Genomic DNA, 17,356 nt, shown 5'->3' with positions numbered 1-17,356 from the left:
CATCCGCCCAGCACCAGGATTTTGTTTTATATTGACCCAAACTCCTAACACTGCATATCTTCAAAACCCCCTCTCCCCCACGCCCATAAGTTAATTCACAGTTTCATTGTCTCTTTGTGCACATCCATCATGCTTGTAAGCCTTCTGATCTTAATTAAAATGTAGCAAGGACCCTTATTCAGGGCTCTTGTCTCCTCCTGGACATTAGCCTCTCTTGCGTTTTCATTTCCTGCATCCTGCTCTCTTGCTGGACAAGAGAGAACTCCAGACCCAGAGTCTACAACACACAACCAAGTTGATTAATACTTCCATTACTTTATATATTTACCGTGTGTGCGTGTGTGTGTGTGTGTGTGTGTGAGAGAGAGAGAGAGAGAGAGAGAGAGAGAGAGAGAGAGAACACATAATATCTAATCTTTTAGCAAATTTCAATGACACATTAAAGAATTTTCAATAGTCACCATCCTATACATTATGCCCTTAGAACAATTCATCTTAAAATTGAAAATTTGAACCCTTTTATGAGCCTCTATTTCCTCCACATCCCAGCCCCTGGCAACCATCATTCTACTGTTTATATGAGTTTCTAAAAGTTTCAAAAATCCCATTTTTGTTTTTAGATTCCACACATAAGTGATACCATGCAGTATTTGTCTTTATCTGTCTCATTTCACTAGCATAATGTCCTTCAGAATCATCCATGTTGTCACAAATGGCAGGATATCCTTCTTATTTTATAGCTTAACAATATTCTTCTGTGTGTGTGTGTGTGTGTGTGTGTGTGTGTGTATGTGTGTATCACATCTTCTTTATTCATTCATCTAAATGGACACTTAGCTTGTTTGCATGACTTTACTATTGTGAACACGGGAATGTAGAAATCTCTCCTAGATAGTGATTTCATTTCCTTTCTAAATATACCCAGAAGTAGGATTTCTGAATAATATGAAGGTCTATTTTTAATTTTTTGAAGAACCTCCCCTCTGTTTTCCATAGAGGCTGTAACACTTCACATTCCCACCAACAGTGCACAAGGGTTCCATTTTCTGCAAATCCTTGCCAGTCTCTGTTATTTCTGGATAACAGAAACCTGACAGGTGTGAGGTAATATCTCGCTGTGGTTTTGATTTGCCTATCCTGATGATTAGTGAGGAGCATCTTTTCACGTACGTGTTGGCCATCTGTGTATCTTCTTTGGAAAAATGTCTTTTCCAGTCCTCTGCTCATTTTTTCATTGGGTTATATGGGGTTTTGTTTTGTTTTGCCCTTGAGTTGTATAAGTTCATTATTTATTTTGGATATTAACCTCTTACTAGATATATAGTTTGCAAATATTTTCTCCCATTTCATACCATGCCTTTTATTTTGTTTATGGTTTCCTTTGCTGTGCAGAAACTTTTTAGCTTGATATAATCCCACTTATTCATATTTGTTTTTATTGTGTTTTTGGTGTCAAATCCAAAAAACTGCTGCCAATACCAATGTGAAGGAGTTTTTTTCCTACGTCTTCTAGTTTTATGGTTTCAGATCTTATGTGTAGGTCTTTAATTCATTTTGAGTTGATATTTTGTATATAGTGTAAAATAGTGGTCCAACTTCTTTCTTTTCTTTCTTTCTTTCTTTCTTTCTTTCTTTCTTTCTTTTCTTTTCTTTCTTTCTTTCTTTCTTTCTTTCTTTCTTTCTTTCTTTCTTTCTTTCTTTTCTTTTCTTTTCTTTTCTTTTCTTTTCTTTCTTTCTGCATGTGGATATCCAGTTTTCTCAACATTGTATATTGAAGAGACTGTCCTTTCTCTATTATATATTCTTGACAATTTTGTTAACAATTACCTGACCATACCTACATGAGTTTATTTCTGGGCTCTCTATTCTGTTCCCCTAATCTATGTGTCTGTTTTTATGCCAATACTATACTGCTTTGTTATTATAGTTTTGTAACATAGTTAGAAGTCAGAAAGTGCAATGTCTCCTGCTTTGTTCTTCTTTCTCAACATCTTTTTTGGCTATTTGGCTTTTGTGGTTCCATACACATTTTAGGATTTTTTTTTCTATTTCTATTGGAATTTTGATAAAGATTGTATTGATAAAGATTGTTTTTGGTAGAATGGAGGACATCTGTATAATAACATTTTTTCCGGTCCATGAACACAGAATCATTTTCCATTTATTTGCATCTTCTTAAATTTCTTTTATTAATCTTTTAATAGTTTTCAGTGTACAGATCTTTGATCTTTTTAATTAAAACTCTTCTAAGCATTTAATTCATTTTTTTTTGCTATTGTAAATGGGATTTATTTTTTAAAGTTTATTTATTTTTGATAGAGAGAGGGAGAATGCAAGCCAGGGAGGGCAGAGAGAGAGGAAAACACAGAATCCGAAGCAGGCTCCAGGCTCTGAGCTGTCAGCACAGAGCCCGACATGGGGCTTGAACTCAGGAACTGTGAGATCATGACCGAGCCAAAGTCGGACAATTAACTGACTGAGCCACCTAGGAGCCCCTGTAAATGGAATTTTCTTAATTTCTCTTTCTTATAATTCATTGTTAATGTATGGAAATGCAACTCAGTTTTGTATACCGACTTGGTATCCTGCCACTCTACTGATTTCTTGGTTCTAACAGTTTTTTGGTAGAATCTTTAATGTTTTCTATACATAAAATAATGTCACCAGTGTAGACAATTTTACTTATTCCTTTCTAACCTGTGCCTTTTGTCTCCTTTACCTGCTATGTTGAAGATAAGTGGCAAGAGTAGGCATCCCTGTCTTTTTTCTAATCTTAAAGGAAAAGTTTTGAGTTCTTCACCATTGAGTATGATGTTAGCTGTGGGCTAATACCCAGGGATAAAACCCCATTGCTCATGTTTTATCATCCTTCTAATGTGTTGTTGAATGTGGCTTGCTATTTTGTTGAGGAGTTTTCCATCTTTGTTCATCAGAGCTATTGGTCTTTAGCTTTCTTTTCTTGGATTCTTGTCTAGCTTTGGTATCAGGGTAATTCTGGCCACATAAAATGGGTTTGGAAGTATTCCCTCCTCTTCAATTTTTTGGAAGGGTTTGAGAAAGATTTGCATTAATTCTTTAAATGTTTGGTAGAATTCACCAGTGAAGTCTTCTGGTCCTGAGCTTTTATTTATTGGGAGTTCTTGATTATTCAACTTCTTTACTAGTAATTGGTTTGATCAGATCTTATACTTCTTTATAATTTAGTTTTGATAGGTTGTATGTTTCTAGGAATTGATCAGTCTCTTTTAGGTTATCCAATTTGTTGGTGGATGATTGTTCATAGTGGTTTCTTATTATCTTTTTCATTTTGTGTCATCATTTGTAATGTCTCCTCTTTCTTGTCTGGCCTTATTTATTTAAGTGTTCTCTCTTTTGCCTTAGTTGGTCTAGCTAAAAGTTAATGAATTTTGTTTATCTTCCAAAAAAACCTTCTTAGTTTCACTTATCTTTCTATTAGTTTTCTAGTCTCTATTTTACTTATTTATGCTCTGATCATTTTCTTCTTTCTACTAACCTTGTACTTATTTCTTCTTTTTCCATTTTTTTGAGGTGTGAGATTAGATTGTATATTTGAGATCTTTTTTCTTAACCATTTGTCATCATAAACTTTTCTCTTTGAAATACTTTTGCTGTATCACGTAAGTTTCAGTATATGGTATTTCCTTTTACATTTGTCTGAAAAAATTTTTTAATTTCTTTAAACAATTTTTCAACTCATTTTTCTTCAGGAACATATTGTTTAATTTTCACATATTTGTGTATTTTCCAGTTTTCATCTTTGTTATTGATTTCTAGTTGTATGACATTGTGGTCAGAAAAGGTGCTTGGTATGATTCCAATTGTTTTAAATTTGTTAAGACTTGTCTTGTGGCCTAACATATAACCTGTCCTGAAGAATGTTCCATGTGCACTTAAGAAAAATGTGTACTCATCTGCTGTATGATGGAATGTGTGGATGTATCTGTTAGATCCATTTGGTCTACTATGTAGCCCCAATCCAGTGTTTCCTTACTGATTGCCTGGATGATCTATCCATTGTTGAAAGTGGAGTACTGAAGTTCCCTACTATTACTGTATTGTTTTCTATCTCTCCCTTCAGATCTGTCAATATCTGCTTTATATATTTAAGTGCTCCATCATTTGGTACATAGACATTTACAACTGTTACATTATTTGAATACACTGACCCTTTTATCATTATGAATGACCTTTTTTCTTTCTTACTACAGTTTTTTTTACTTAAAGTCTATTTTGCCTGATTAAGTGTAGCTACTCCTACTTTCTTTTGGTTTACATTTGTATGGAATATCTTTCAACTTGAAGAAATTCCTTTTAACATTTCTCACTAGAGGCTGCTCTAGTGACGACGAACTCTTCAGCTTTCGTCTGTCTGGTAAGACCTATCTCCCTTCAATTCTGAAGGAAACTTTCATGGGTAAAGAATTCTTGGCTGTCAGCTGTTTTTTTCTTTTGGCACTTTGAATGTATCATTCCACTCCCTTCAAGTATGCAAGCTTTCTGCTGAAAAAAAAAAATCTGCTTATAGTCTTATGAGGGTTTCTTTGTATGTAAAAAAAAATTCCTTTTTTTAAACCTTTTTAAAAGTGTTTATTGATTTTTTGAGGGGGGGGAGAGGGAGAGAGATCAAGAGAGGGGCAGAGAGAGAGACGGAGGGAGACAGAGAATCCAAAGCAGGCTCTGTGCTGTCAGCTTGAATTCATAAACTGTGAGATCGTGACCTGAGCTGAAGTTGGACACTTAACCAATTGAGCCACAGGGGTGCCCCCAAAAATCACTTTTCTTTTGTTGCTTTTAAGATTCTTTGTCTTTAGTTTTTATCAATTAAATTATAATGTGTCTTGGCGTGGGCCTCTTTGGATTAATATTTTTGGTCCCTTTTGGGTTTCTTGGATTTCAGTGTCTGTTTCTTTCCCCAGCTTTGGGAAGATTTTAGCCATTATTTTTTTGAACACATTTCTGCACCATTCTCTCTCTTTTTCCTTCTGGGACATCTATAATGGGTATATTGGTCCACTGTATTGTGTTCCATAAGTTTCTGAAGCTATTTTCACTGTTTTATTTTTTTTTATTTTTGCTCCTCTGATTAGATGATTTTCATTGACCTGTCTTTGAGTTTGCTGATCCTTTTCCTCATCTGATCTAGTCTGCTGCTGAACCCCTCTATTGGATTTTCCAGTTTATTATGTTCTTCAGCTCAATGATTTATTTGCTACTTTTAAAATATTTTCTGTCTCGGGGCGCCTGGGTGGCTCAGTCTGTTAAACCTCCGACTTCAGCTCAGGTCACGATCTCGCGGTCCGTGAGTTCGAGCCCCGCGTCAGGCTCTGGGCTGATGGCTCAGAGCCTGGAGCCTGCTTCCGATTCTGTGTCTCCCTCTCTCTGCCTCTCCCCTGTTCATGCTCTGTCTCTCTCTGTCTCAAAAATAAATTTAAAAAAAAGTTTAAAAAAATTAAAAAAAAAACTTCTGTCTCAAGGTGCCTGGGTGGCTCAGTAAGTTAAGCATTCAGCTCTTGGTTTTGGCTCAGGTCATGATCCCAGAGTTGTGGGATTGAGCCCCATGTCAGGCTCTGTGCTGACAGCATGGAGCCTGCCTGGGATTCTCTCTCTCTTTCTGCTCCTACCCCGCTCTCACTCTCTGTCTCAAAATAAATAAACATTAAAAAAATAAAAATATCTTCTCTTTGTTGAAATGTTCACTTTGTTCATGCATTGCTCTCCTGACCTTGGTAAGCATCTTTATGACTATTATTTGGAACTCTCTTTCAGAGAGTTACTTATCCCTGTTTCATTAAGATTGGTTTCTGGAGATTTATCGTGTGTGTGTGTGTGTGTGTGTGTGTGTGTGTGTGTGTGTGAAAGAGAGTTTGCTTATTTGTTTGGAACATAGTCTTCTGTTTATTTTCCTTGACTCTCTGTATTGGTTTTTATAGATTAGATAAAACAGCCACCTATCCCAATCTTAACAGACTGGTCTCGTATAGGAAATAAACTTTGTCAATAAGCTTGACCTGAGTATTTATTTTCCTCAAGCCTCTGTGTTTTTGTAAACCACTGCCTTTGCTCTTAGTGATTCCCAGGAGACTAGGGTGTCCAAGACCTGTTGGTATCCCAACAGCATGGGAATTGCACACATGCCTGTTTAGGCTCCCAGAGAACTATTATTAGCCAGCTCCTTCAGTTTCCAATGCAAGCTAATTTGAAGCCCAATCTCCAGACAGCACTTGGGCAAGTCAAAACATTAGATATGATGCAATCAGGAATAAACTGGGAGCCGGTTGTTTTTGTCTATGTATTCTGTGCTTAGCCAGAGAGGATAGCCTCTGGGAATGCATTTGTACCCATTTAGAGCCACCTCTCTTTTTTTAATGGTTTATTTTAGAGACAGAAAGAGCATTGGGGGGTGGGCAGAGAGAGAGAGAAACAGAGAGAGACAGAATCTGAAGCAGGCTCCAGCTCTGAGCGGTCAGCACAGAGTCTGACACAGGCTCAGACTTGCAAACCACAAGATCATGACCTGGGTTTAAGTCAGACACTTGACTAACTGAGCCACCCAGGCGCCCCAAGCCACCTCTTTTTTTTTAATTTCAAGTTTTTACTTAAATTCTAGTTAATTAACATAAATGGTAACGTTGGTTTCAGGTGTAGAATTTAGTGATTTATCACTTACATGTAACACCCAGTGCTCATCACAAGTGTCCTCCTTAATACACATCACCCATTTGGCCCCTCCCTCACCCACTTCCCTCCATCAACCCTCAGTTTGTTCTCTATAGTTAAGTCTCTTATGGTTAGCTTCCCTCTCTCTTTTTTCCCCTTCCCCTGTGTTCATCTGTTTTGTTTCTTAAATTCCACCTATGAGTGAAATCATATGGTATTTGTCTTTCTCTGACTTATTTCACTTATCACAATACACTCTACCTTCATCCATATTATTGCAAATGTAGAGCCACCTCTTTATTTTGTGTGTTCCTGGAAGGATTCATTAATACTGAGCCTTGCCAGCTCCCAGAGCTAGGTGATTTAGAAGCCAGTCCCTCCCTGGCAGCCTTAGAAGACGAGGTGTTAGATTTGTAGACAAACTCTTTTTAGGGAGAAGCTGGACACTTGGCTTTATTAGTGGGGTTAACTGAGGAGAGAAGGCAGAGGATGTCTCCACTAGCTCTTTTAGGCTTCTGGGAAGATCCCAGGGAGCTCCCATATATGGGTTGATTAGAAGCCAGAACCTCAGGTAGCAGCTGGGAAAGCATGCAGTCAAAGCCTTCCAGGGAGACTGGGTGATGGGCATTTTGCCTGCTCCTTCTGTGCTGAGCCTGGAAGAGATGGCTACAAGAAATGCCCATGCACCCATTTTAAAAACTGCTTCTTTGTTTGATGCGGCCCTGTAAGATTCATGGATGCCAAGCCACAATGGCTCTCAGAGCGAGGTGATTCACGGGTCTATCCCTTGGGTGGCAGCTTTAAAAATGGGGCACTAGATGTGTGGTCCAAATCTTTCGCTCCTCAGGAAGAAACAGAGTTAGGGATTCCCTCCTGATTGTAAGGGGCTGTGCTGAGGGTAGGGTTTATTGCAAGTGTATCTCAGCCCTTCCTACCCATTTCAGTGTGGCTCTTTTTTAATTCACATAATGTGTAGAGATTGCTTGGCCAGTTTCTGGATTTCTCAGAGGTAATTGGCCCCTCTGAATGTGTCCTTAGGAACAGAGAAAGTCAAGAGCTTCCCATCCCACCATCTTGGTAACATCACTTGTGACCCCACGTAATTTAGGGACCAAAGTGAATTGATTCTTTGACCAGTAGCCCTTTGGTCTTTGTTTCACGATCATGTTAAGAGAGGAGTTAAGATGGCAGAGAAGTAGGGGAACCCTGGTCTTTCCTCATCCCTCAAACACAGCTATCTTGAGGCCAGTTCACTTGAAATACCCAGGAAATCAATCTGAGGGCTGACAGAAGGATCTCCACATTTGGGAGGAGACAACATGGCAGGTGAAAGGAGCATGGAAGTGAATCTGGGGGAGGGAAAAACAGCAGCGCTGCGGAAGGGAGGGAACGCTTTCCCTGGAGACACAAAAGGGAGAGGAAGAGAGAGGGGTTGCGAGTATGGCGGGAGGTTTGCACAAGAGGAAAGCCCCTCCAGACCAAGGACTGGGGAGCCAGAGGTACTGAGCGTCGCGGGTATTTTGCAAACTTGTGGAGTTCAAAATCTGAGGTTTTGGAAGTGTGCAACTTTGGAGTGAAGCTGTGGCATGCACTTCTGGGGAGAAGAAGGGCACTGGCCCCAGAGTGCATAGCATGGCGTAGGGATCTCTTGGGTCGCAGTGGGAAAGAACATTCCCCTTCCTGGAGTACATTTGAAGAGGGTGTATTGCTTCCCCAAGGACAAAACACCCTGCAAGCTCCACCAAAGGCCTTTCATAGGCAGGGGACAGAAGCACACACAGAGGGCATGTTACCTGGTTACTGCTTATCATGGTGTTAGGCCACAGATTGTGTAGAGTGCCCAAGAGTGGGGCTGCTTTTCTAGGACAAAGAACATCAGACACAGCGGAAAGGCTCTCCTCCAGAGGAGGTGGGAGGGTCCATGCTATGCTGGGTCCTTTAAGATTTCAAGTTTGGAATCCCACCTGGGTGCCAAAGACAAAAAGGCAAGAGAGCTGTGGAGCAGGGCACACTGACTGCCCTCACTATTTTGTGAGGGCTTCCAGAACAGTGGGGGGTGTGTGATCCTCTGTCTGAGGTTGAGAAAGTGGAGGGGCACCATTTCCCCCATCCATGCCAACACGATGGGACTTCAGAAAGCAACACAGTAGCCCCCAGTGGAGGCAGGACCTGTGTGCACCAAACCCCACCTCTTTGTGCCTGGCAACTGCCTATTTATGGGGGCAGGACTGACTCTGAGTCAACACAGTGGGCATCTCCTCTAGAAGACCAAAATAGGCATCACCCTGCAAACACCAAGTCGATTATCATAGAGTGCTTCAAAGTGTCACCTACAATTCTGGTAAAAATAGGACCAGGTTTACTTTTTTTTTCCCCCCTTCTTTTTCTCCCTTTTAAATCAGGCTAATAGTCTGTTGTTTGTGTTTTCATTTCCTTCTCCCTCCTTCTCCCTCCCTCTCTCTCTCTCTCTCTTTCAGAATCAGGCTTCTTTTTTTCTTTTTCTATCATTTTTCCTTTTTTCCTTGGAATCAGGCTTATGGTTTTTTGTTTTTTTGTTTTTTTTTTAGGCTTATGGTTTTTTGATGTCTGCTTGGTTTTCTTTGTTCCTCTTCTTTTTCTCTTTTTTGTTTTGGCGGGGGTGGGGGGGGAAATCAGGCTTTTTTTTTCCTTTTTTTTTTCCAGGCTTATTTTAACAAACAAATCAAAGCACACCTAGTTAAAGATCCAAACACTCCCCACTGCAACAAGGAGGAGCCCTGCAGAAGACTGACTAGTGGGAAAAAGCAGCCAAAACACAACAGCAGAGTACACACAGCATACACCTGGGGTTGAGCCTCATGTTGGGTTCTGTGCTGATGGTGCAGAGCTTACTTAAGATTCTCTCTCTCCCTCTTGCTCTGCCCCTCCCCTGCTTGCATGCATGCTCTCTCTCTCTGTCTCTCAAAACAAATAAATAAATTTAAAAAAAATCACAGCCAGGGACTTGCTCAAAACAGATATAAGCAACATATCTGAAGAATAATTAATTTTTTTTTAAATGTTTATTTATTTTGAGAGAGAGAGATAGAGCGAGCAGGGGAGGTGCAGAAAGAGAGAGAGACAGAATCCCAAGCAGGCTCTGCACCATCAGCGTGGGGCCCAACGTGGAGCTCAAACACATGACATGTGAGATAATGACCTTGAGCCAAAATCAAGAGTCAGGTGCTTAACCAACAAAGCTACCCAGGTGCCCCTGAATAAGAATTTAGAGCAACAGTCATAAGACTACTGGCTGGGCTTCAAAAACAAAACAAAACAAAACAAATCAACAACAACAACAACAAACGGAGGCCCCAGAGAAACCCTCACTACAGAGATCAAGGACCAAAAATTAGTCAGGCTGAAATAAAAAATGCTATAAATGAGATGCAAAACTGACTGGATATAATCACAATGAGGATGGAGAAGCAGAGGGGAGAATAGGTGACATAAAAGATAAAATTATGGAAAATAACAGTGCTGAAGCTGAAAAGAAGAGGGAAAGAATACTATTAGATCATTACAGAACTCAGCAACTCCATAAAGTGAAACAATATCCATATCCTAGGAATCCCAGAAGCACAGGAAAAGGGGGCAGAAGGATCATTTGAATAAATATTAGCTGAGAACTTGCCTAATCTGGGGAAGGAAACAGGCATTCAAGTCCAAAAGGCACAGAAAACTCCCCTCAAAATCAACAAAAACAGATCAATGCCACAACATATCACAGTGAAACTTGCAAAATACAAAGATAAAGAGAGAATTGTGAAAGCAGTTAGGGATAAAAGGTCCTTAACCTACAAATGTAGACACATAAGGTTAGCCGCAGACCTGTCCACTGAAATTTGTCAGGCCAGAAAGGAGTGAGAAGAAACAGTCAATGTGCTGACTGGGAAAAATATGAAGCCAAGAATACTTGATCCAGCAAGGCTGTCATTCAGAATAGAAGGAGAGATAAAGAGTTTCCCAAACAAAAACTAAAGGAGTTTGTGAATACTAAACGAGCTCTGCAAGAAATTTAAGGAGGACTCCTTGAAGAAGAAAAAAAAAGCAAGAGCAACAAAGACTAGAAAGGACCAGAGAACATGACTAAAAAAACCAACTTTACAGGCAACACAATGGTACTTAATTCAAATCTTTCAATAATCACTCTGAATGCAAATGGACTAAATGCTCCAATCAAAAGAGATAGGGTATCAGAATGGATAAAAAAACAAGATCCATCTATATGCTGCCTACAAGAGACTCATTTTAGACCTAGAGATACCTGCAGATTGAAAGTTAAGGGTAAAAAAAGCACCTATCATGCTAATGGATATCAAAAGAAAGCCAGAATAGCCATTCTTATATCAGAAAACTAGATTTTAAACCAAAGACTGTAACAAAAGATGAAGAAGGGCATTATATCATAATTAAGGCGTCCATCCATCAAGAAGATGTAAATATTTATGCTACCAACTTGGAAAAACCCAAATATATAACTCAATTGATAACAAACATAAAGAAACTCGTTGGTAATAATACAATAATAGTAGGGGACTTCAACATCTCATTTCCAACAATGGACAGATCATCAAAGCAGAAGATCAGGAAGGAAACCATGACTTTGAATGACACACTTGACCAGATGGATTGAACAGATATATTCAGAACATTTCATCCTAAAGCAGCAGAGTACACATTCTTCTCGAGTGTGCATGGAACATTCTCCAGAACAGATCATATACTGGGTCACAAATCAGCCCTCAACAAGTACAAAAAGATCAAGATCATACCTGCATATTTTCAGATCACAATGCTATGAAACTTGAAGTCAACCACAAGAAAAAATTTGGAAAGCCCTCAAATATATGGAGGTTAGAGAACATCATAATAAAGAATGAATGAGTTGACCAGGAAGTTAAAGAAGAAATTAAAAAATACATGGAAGCAAATGAAAATGAAAACATAACAGTCCAAACCCCTTGGGATGCAGCAAGCGCAGTCCTAAGAGAGAAGTATATTGCAATTCAGACCTATCTCAAGAGGCAAGAAAGGTCCCAAATATACAACCTGACCTTACAATTAAAAGAGCTAGAAAAGGAACAGCAAATAAAAACTAAAGCCAGCAGAAGAATTAAAGATTAGTAATAAAGAGGTGCCTGGGTGGCTCAGTTGGTTAAGCGTCCAACTATGGCTCAGGTCATGATCTCACGGTTTGTGGGTTCGAGCCCCGCGTCGGGCTCTGTGCTGACAGCTCAGAGGCTGGAGCCTGTTCTGGATTCTGTCTCCCTTTCTCTCTGCCCCTCCCCTGCTCACACTCTGTCTCTGTCTCTCTCAAAAATAAACATTAAAAACATTTTTTTAAAGATTAGAGCAGAAATAAATGAAATAGAAACAACAACAATGACAACAACAAAAGATCAACAAAACAAAGAGCCCATTCTTTGAAAGAATAAACAAAATTGGTAAGCACTTAGCAAGACTTATCAAAAGTAAAAAAGGACCCAAATAAATAAAATCACAAATGAAAGAGGAGAGATCACAACCAACACCACAGAAATACAAACAATTGTAAGAATACTATGAAAAATTTCATGCCAACAAACTGGGCAATCTGGAAGATATGGACAAATTCCTAGAAACCCAAAAACTAACAAGACTGAAATAGGAATAAATAGAAAATTTGAATAGATCCATAACCAGCAAGAAATTGAATCAGTATTCAAAAATCTCCTAACAAACAAGAGTCCTGGGCCAGATGCCTTCCTAGCATAATTCTACCTAGCAGAATTCTACCCAGACATTTAAGAAAAGTTAATACCTATTCTTCTCAAATTGTTAAGAAAGAAAGAAAGAAAGAAAGAAAGAAAGAAAGAAAGAAAGAAAGACGAGAGAGAGAGAGAGAGAGAGAGAGAGAGAGAGAGAGAGAGAGAAGGAAAACTTCCAAAGTCACTCTATGAGGCCAGCATTACCTGGATTCCAAAACCATACAAAGACCTCACTAAAGAGGAGAATTACAGGCCAATACCCTGATGAAGATGGATGCAAAAATTCTCAACAAGATATTAGCAAATAAAATCCAATAGTACATGAAAAGAATTATTCACCATGATCAAGTGGGATTTATTCCTGGCTTGCAGGTCTGGTTCAATATTTGCAAATCAATCAATGTGATAACTACATTAATAAAGGGAAGGATAAGAACCATATGATCCTGTCAATAGATGCAAAAAAAGCATCTGACAAAATGCAGCATGCATTCTGGATAAAAAGCCTCAACAAAGTAGGGATAGATGGAGCACACCTCAACAACATAAATGCCATATACAAAAGACCCACAGCTAATATCACCCTCAGTAGGGAAAAACTGAGAGCCTTTCCCCTACTGCCAGGAACAAGACAAGGATTTCCACTTTCACCATTACTATTTAACATAGTTTTGGAAGTCTTAACCTCAGCAATCAGACAACAAAAAGAAATAAAGGACATACAAATCAGCAAGGAAAAAGTCAAACTTTCCTATTTGCAGACAACATAATACTCTATGTAGAAAACCCAAAAGACTCCACCAAAAAGCTGCTAGAATTGATACATGAATTCAGCAAAGTCGCAGGATACTAAAGTCAATGTGCAGAAATCTGTTGCATTTCTATGCACTAGTAATGAAGTAGCAGGAAAAGAAATCAAGGAATTAATCCCATTTGCAACGGCACCAAAAACAGTAAGACACCTAGGAATAAACCTAACTAAAGAGGTAAAAGAGCTGTACTCTGAAAACTATAGAACACTTTGAAAGAAACTGAAGAGGACACAAAGAAATGCAAAAGCATTCCTGGATTGGAAGAACAAACATTGTCAAAATGTCTATAATAGCCAAAGCAATCTACGCATTTAATGCAAACCCTGTCAAAATATCATCAGCATTTTTCACAGAGGCAGAACAAACAATCCTAAAACATTTATGGAACCACAAAAGGCCCCGAATAGCCAAAGCAATCCTGAAAAAGACAACAAAGCTAGAGGCACCATGAGTCTCCATTTCAAGCTGTATTACAAAGCTGTAGTCATCAAGACAGCATGGTATTGGCACAAAAACAGACACTCAGATCAATGGAACAAAACAGAAAACCCAGAGATGAACCCACAACTATATGGTCAACTAATCTTCAACAAATCAGGAAAGAATATCCAATGGAAAAAAGACCATCTCTTCAGCAAATGATGTTGGGAAAACTGGATGGCGACATGCAGAAGAATGAGACAAAACAAATTCACAAATGGGTGAAACACAAAAACAAATTCAAAATGGGTGAAAACCCTAAATATGAGACAGAAAACCACCAAAATCCTAGAGGAGAACACAGACAGCAACCTCTTTGACCTCAGCCAGAGCAACTTCTTACTAGACACATGGCAGAAGGCAAGGGAAACAAAAGCAAACATGAACTACTGGGACTTCACCAAGATAAAAAGTTTCTACACAGTGAAGGAAACAATCAACAAGACTAAGAGGCAGCCTACAGAATGGGAAAGGTATTTTCAAACGACATATCTGATAAAGGGTTAGTATCTAAAATCTATGAAGAACTTATAAAACTCAACACCCAAAACAACAAACAACCAAGTTAAGAAATGGGCAGGAGACATGAAGAGATGGTTTCCAAAGAAGATATCCAGATGGCTAACAGACACATTAAAAGATGCTCAACATCACTCATCATCAGGGAAATACAAAGCAAAACCATGATGAGATACCACCTCACACCTGTCAGAATGGCTAAAATTAATAACACAATAACAGCAGATGTTGGTGAGGATGCAAAGAAAGGGGAGCCCTCTAACACTATTGGTGGGAATGCAAACTGGTGCAGTCACTTTGGAGAACAGTATAGAGGTTCCTCAAAAAACTAAAAATAGAACTACTCTAGTATCCAGCAATTGCACTATTAGGTATTTACCCAAAGGATACAAAAATATGTATTTTAAGGGGTACATGCACCCTGATGTTTATGGCAGCATTATCAAAATAGCTAAACTATGGAGAGAGTCCAAATGTCCATCAACTGATGAATGAATAAAATACACACACACACACACACACACACACACACACACGTTGGAATATTAGTCAGCCATCAAAAAGAATGAAATCTTGCCACTTGCAACAATGTGGATGGAGCTAGAATGTATTATGATAAGCAAAGTAAGTCAATCAGAGAAAGACAAATACTATATGATTTCACTCATATATGGAATTGAAGAAATGAAACAGATGAACATAGGGGAAGGAGGCTAGAGAAGAGAGGGAAGCAAACCACAAGAGACTCTTAATGATACAGAACAAACTGAGGGTTGATGGAGGGAGATAGGTGGGAGATGGACTAGATGGGTGATTGGTACTAATGAGGGAACTTGTTAGAATGAGCACTGGGTGTTGTATGTAAGTGATGAATCATTGAGTTCTACTCCTGAAACCAATTTTGTACTGTATATTAACTAAAATTTAAAAAATCATGTTAACACATTAGGCACATGAATACTTGACACTAAGTGCATATGATCTGGGGGAGCTCTTAGGAGAAAGACTGACTAGTGGTAGCATTTTTCCTCATAGAAACCCCAAGAAAGTGAGAACAGTGTTATCTTTCTTGAAATGGGTCAATTTCTACCCCTATAATCACCCTGCCATAAACAAATTTTGTGTTTGATTGTAGAAGTTAAACTAGAGGGTCCATCAGTTGGAAGACATTGAGAGGAGATAGTGGGGGCACCCACTCTATTTCCTACTCTTCTTTCTTTCCTTTATTCTTTTCTTACCTCTTAAAAAAATTATTTTCCTTGGGGAAAATTCCAGAATGGGATGTAGTGATGTCCAAACGAGCAAAGATTCTCCTGCCTTTTCATATGAACTTCTCATGCTCCTTCTCCATGCTGGTAGCACAAAACATGTGTTAAACCCTCCACAATTTTCTCATTTTAACAACAGCAATATATATTAACTGATCACCTACTATGTGTCAGGGACTGTTCTAGGAATTTGGTCAAATATTGAATAAAACACAGATCCCTTGGTGAGCCTACATTTCAATGATTACTTATTAATATAAAATAAAGCACATCCATAATGCTAGAAACACTATGGGGTAGGGCAGTGTAGTGCATTCTCATATATACGGTGGAGCTGTACTCTCTGAATGAAAATCCCAGATATGCTTTTTGTCAGCTCTGTAAAGTGGAGAAAATTATTTGACCTCTCTGTGCCACAGAATCCTTATCTCTAAAATGAGGGAAAATGACAGTTCCCAAACTACAGATTTATTTCAAGAATCAAATGAATGAGAACATCTAAATGAACAACTTGGAAAAATATCTGGCACATATTAAGCATTCCAAAAATATTAGTTGTAATTTTTGGTATTAAGTACCAGGAACAGGTACAATCTGGACTAAAGATTATTATTACATGGGAGGGGGCAGGGAATGGTTAGCAAATTGGGTGGGACTGAGCTATAAGGTTTCCAGAGTATAATTTACAAATTGGACTCATAATAATTGGGTACAATCTAGCATCTACCCCTTATATATGTGCAGTGGTTCTTGTATCAAAAATTTCAGTGGCAGGAAAAGGAAATATACATTTCTATTGGTGAGAGTCCCAATATGGACGTCAGTTGAAACCCTTCCATTGGATTACCTGGTAGGCAGATACAAATTACCCTTTTCACATTCCCCATTAAACATGCTGACTATAGAAAGCAGAAATGGTTTATAGTAAGGGAAACAATATTTCCACTAAATACCTGTACATGCGTAATGCATTGTATTCGATAATTCTTTATTTAATAAAACATTTATATATGCTTACCATGTACCAGGAGCTTGTCTAAACAATTACTGTCTAAGCCATTATAATTATTATGTATATCTAAATTAAGAAAATATATGGTCTCATTTCTGCTCTAAGTTAGGTTTAGAAAGCTGTAAAAAAGCACTGATCCCACACTAATGATCAGAAAAGGCTGGATAAACTACAACTCATACATTTTCCTGGAACTCATTAAGGACCTGCAGGCACAGGGCAACCCATGAGCCTGGATGGGAACTTCTTCAGCAAAAAGGGACACATGGATTGGGTCACTTGTGGCAGAGCAGGGCGGGGGGAGAACTTAATATTCCTCTAAACCCTACAGAGTAAGTGCCATTATTTACTCCTCTTTCTAGATAGAAGAACAGAGGCATGGAAAGAGGAAATAATTTGTCCAAGGTCACACAGTAGGTATGTGGGGTCAGTCAAGATCTCAACCATGTTAGTTTGGCCCCATCGTCCTCCCTCTGAGCTACTATGCAATGCTGCTTCTATCATCATCGTCTGGGCTTGCACCCAGCACCCAGAGGAAAACACATAAATACACTGAGGGCTAGTGCTCCTGAATCTTTCTCCTTGTATCCGGTCCCAAAGTACGTGAGAAGATTTATATGTATTAATTCATAGAGCAAGGATAACCACCACAGAATCAAGGAAGAGCATGAAAAATTCTTGGTTACCTAATACAACAACACTTTTGGCAGCTGGGGAACCAACCTAGTGAGATTAAGAGACTAGTTTAAGATACAAGGGTGGTAGAGACCCAAATCTTGACTGACTGTTAGTGCTGAAGGAGATAGAGGTCTATAGAGG

General features: G+C 38.8%; 1 long non-coding RNA gene across 2 annotated transcripts in view; it reads right to left on the bottom strand.

The window, feature by feature from the left end:
• Positions 1-17,356, bottom strand: part of LOC109492149 — a 46,904-nt gene that overhangs the window by 8,430 nt on the left and 21,118 nt on the right. For both annotated transcript variants that reach the window (XR_006586632.1, XR_006586633.1), the window contains exon 2: positions 15,496-15,609. This is a non-coding gene — a long non-coding RNA (uncharacterized LOC109492149). The remainder of the gene's footprint in view (positions 1-15,495; positions 15,610-17,356) is intronic.

Source organism: Felis catus, chromosome D1 (assembly GCF_018350175.1).
Source record: "Felis catus isolate Fca126 chromosome D1, F.catus_Fca126_mat1.0, whole genome shotgun sequence".
NCBI lineage: Eukaryota > Metazoa > Chordata > Mammalia > Carnivora > Felidae > Felis > Felis catus.
This window is presented reverse-complemented; position numbering and strand designations above follow the sequence as displayed.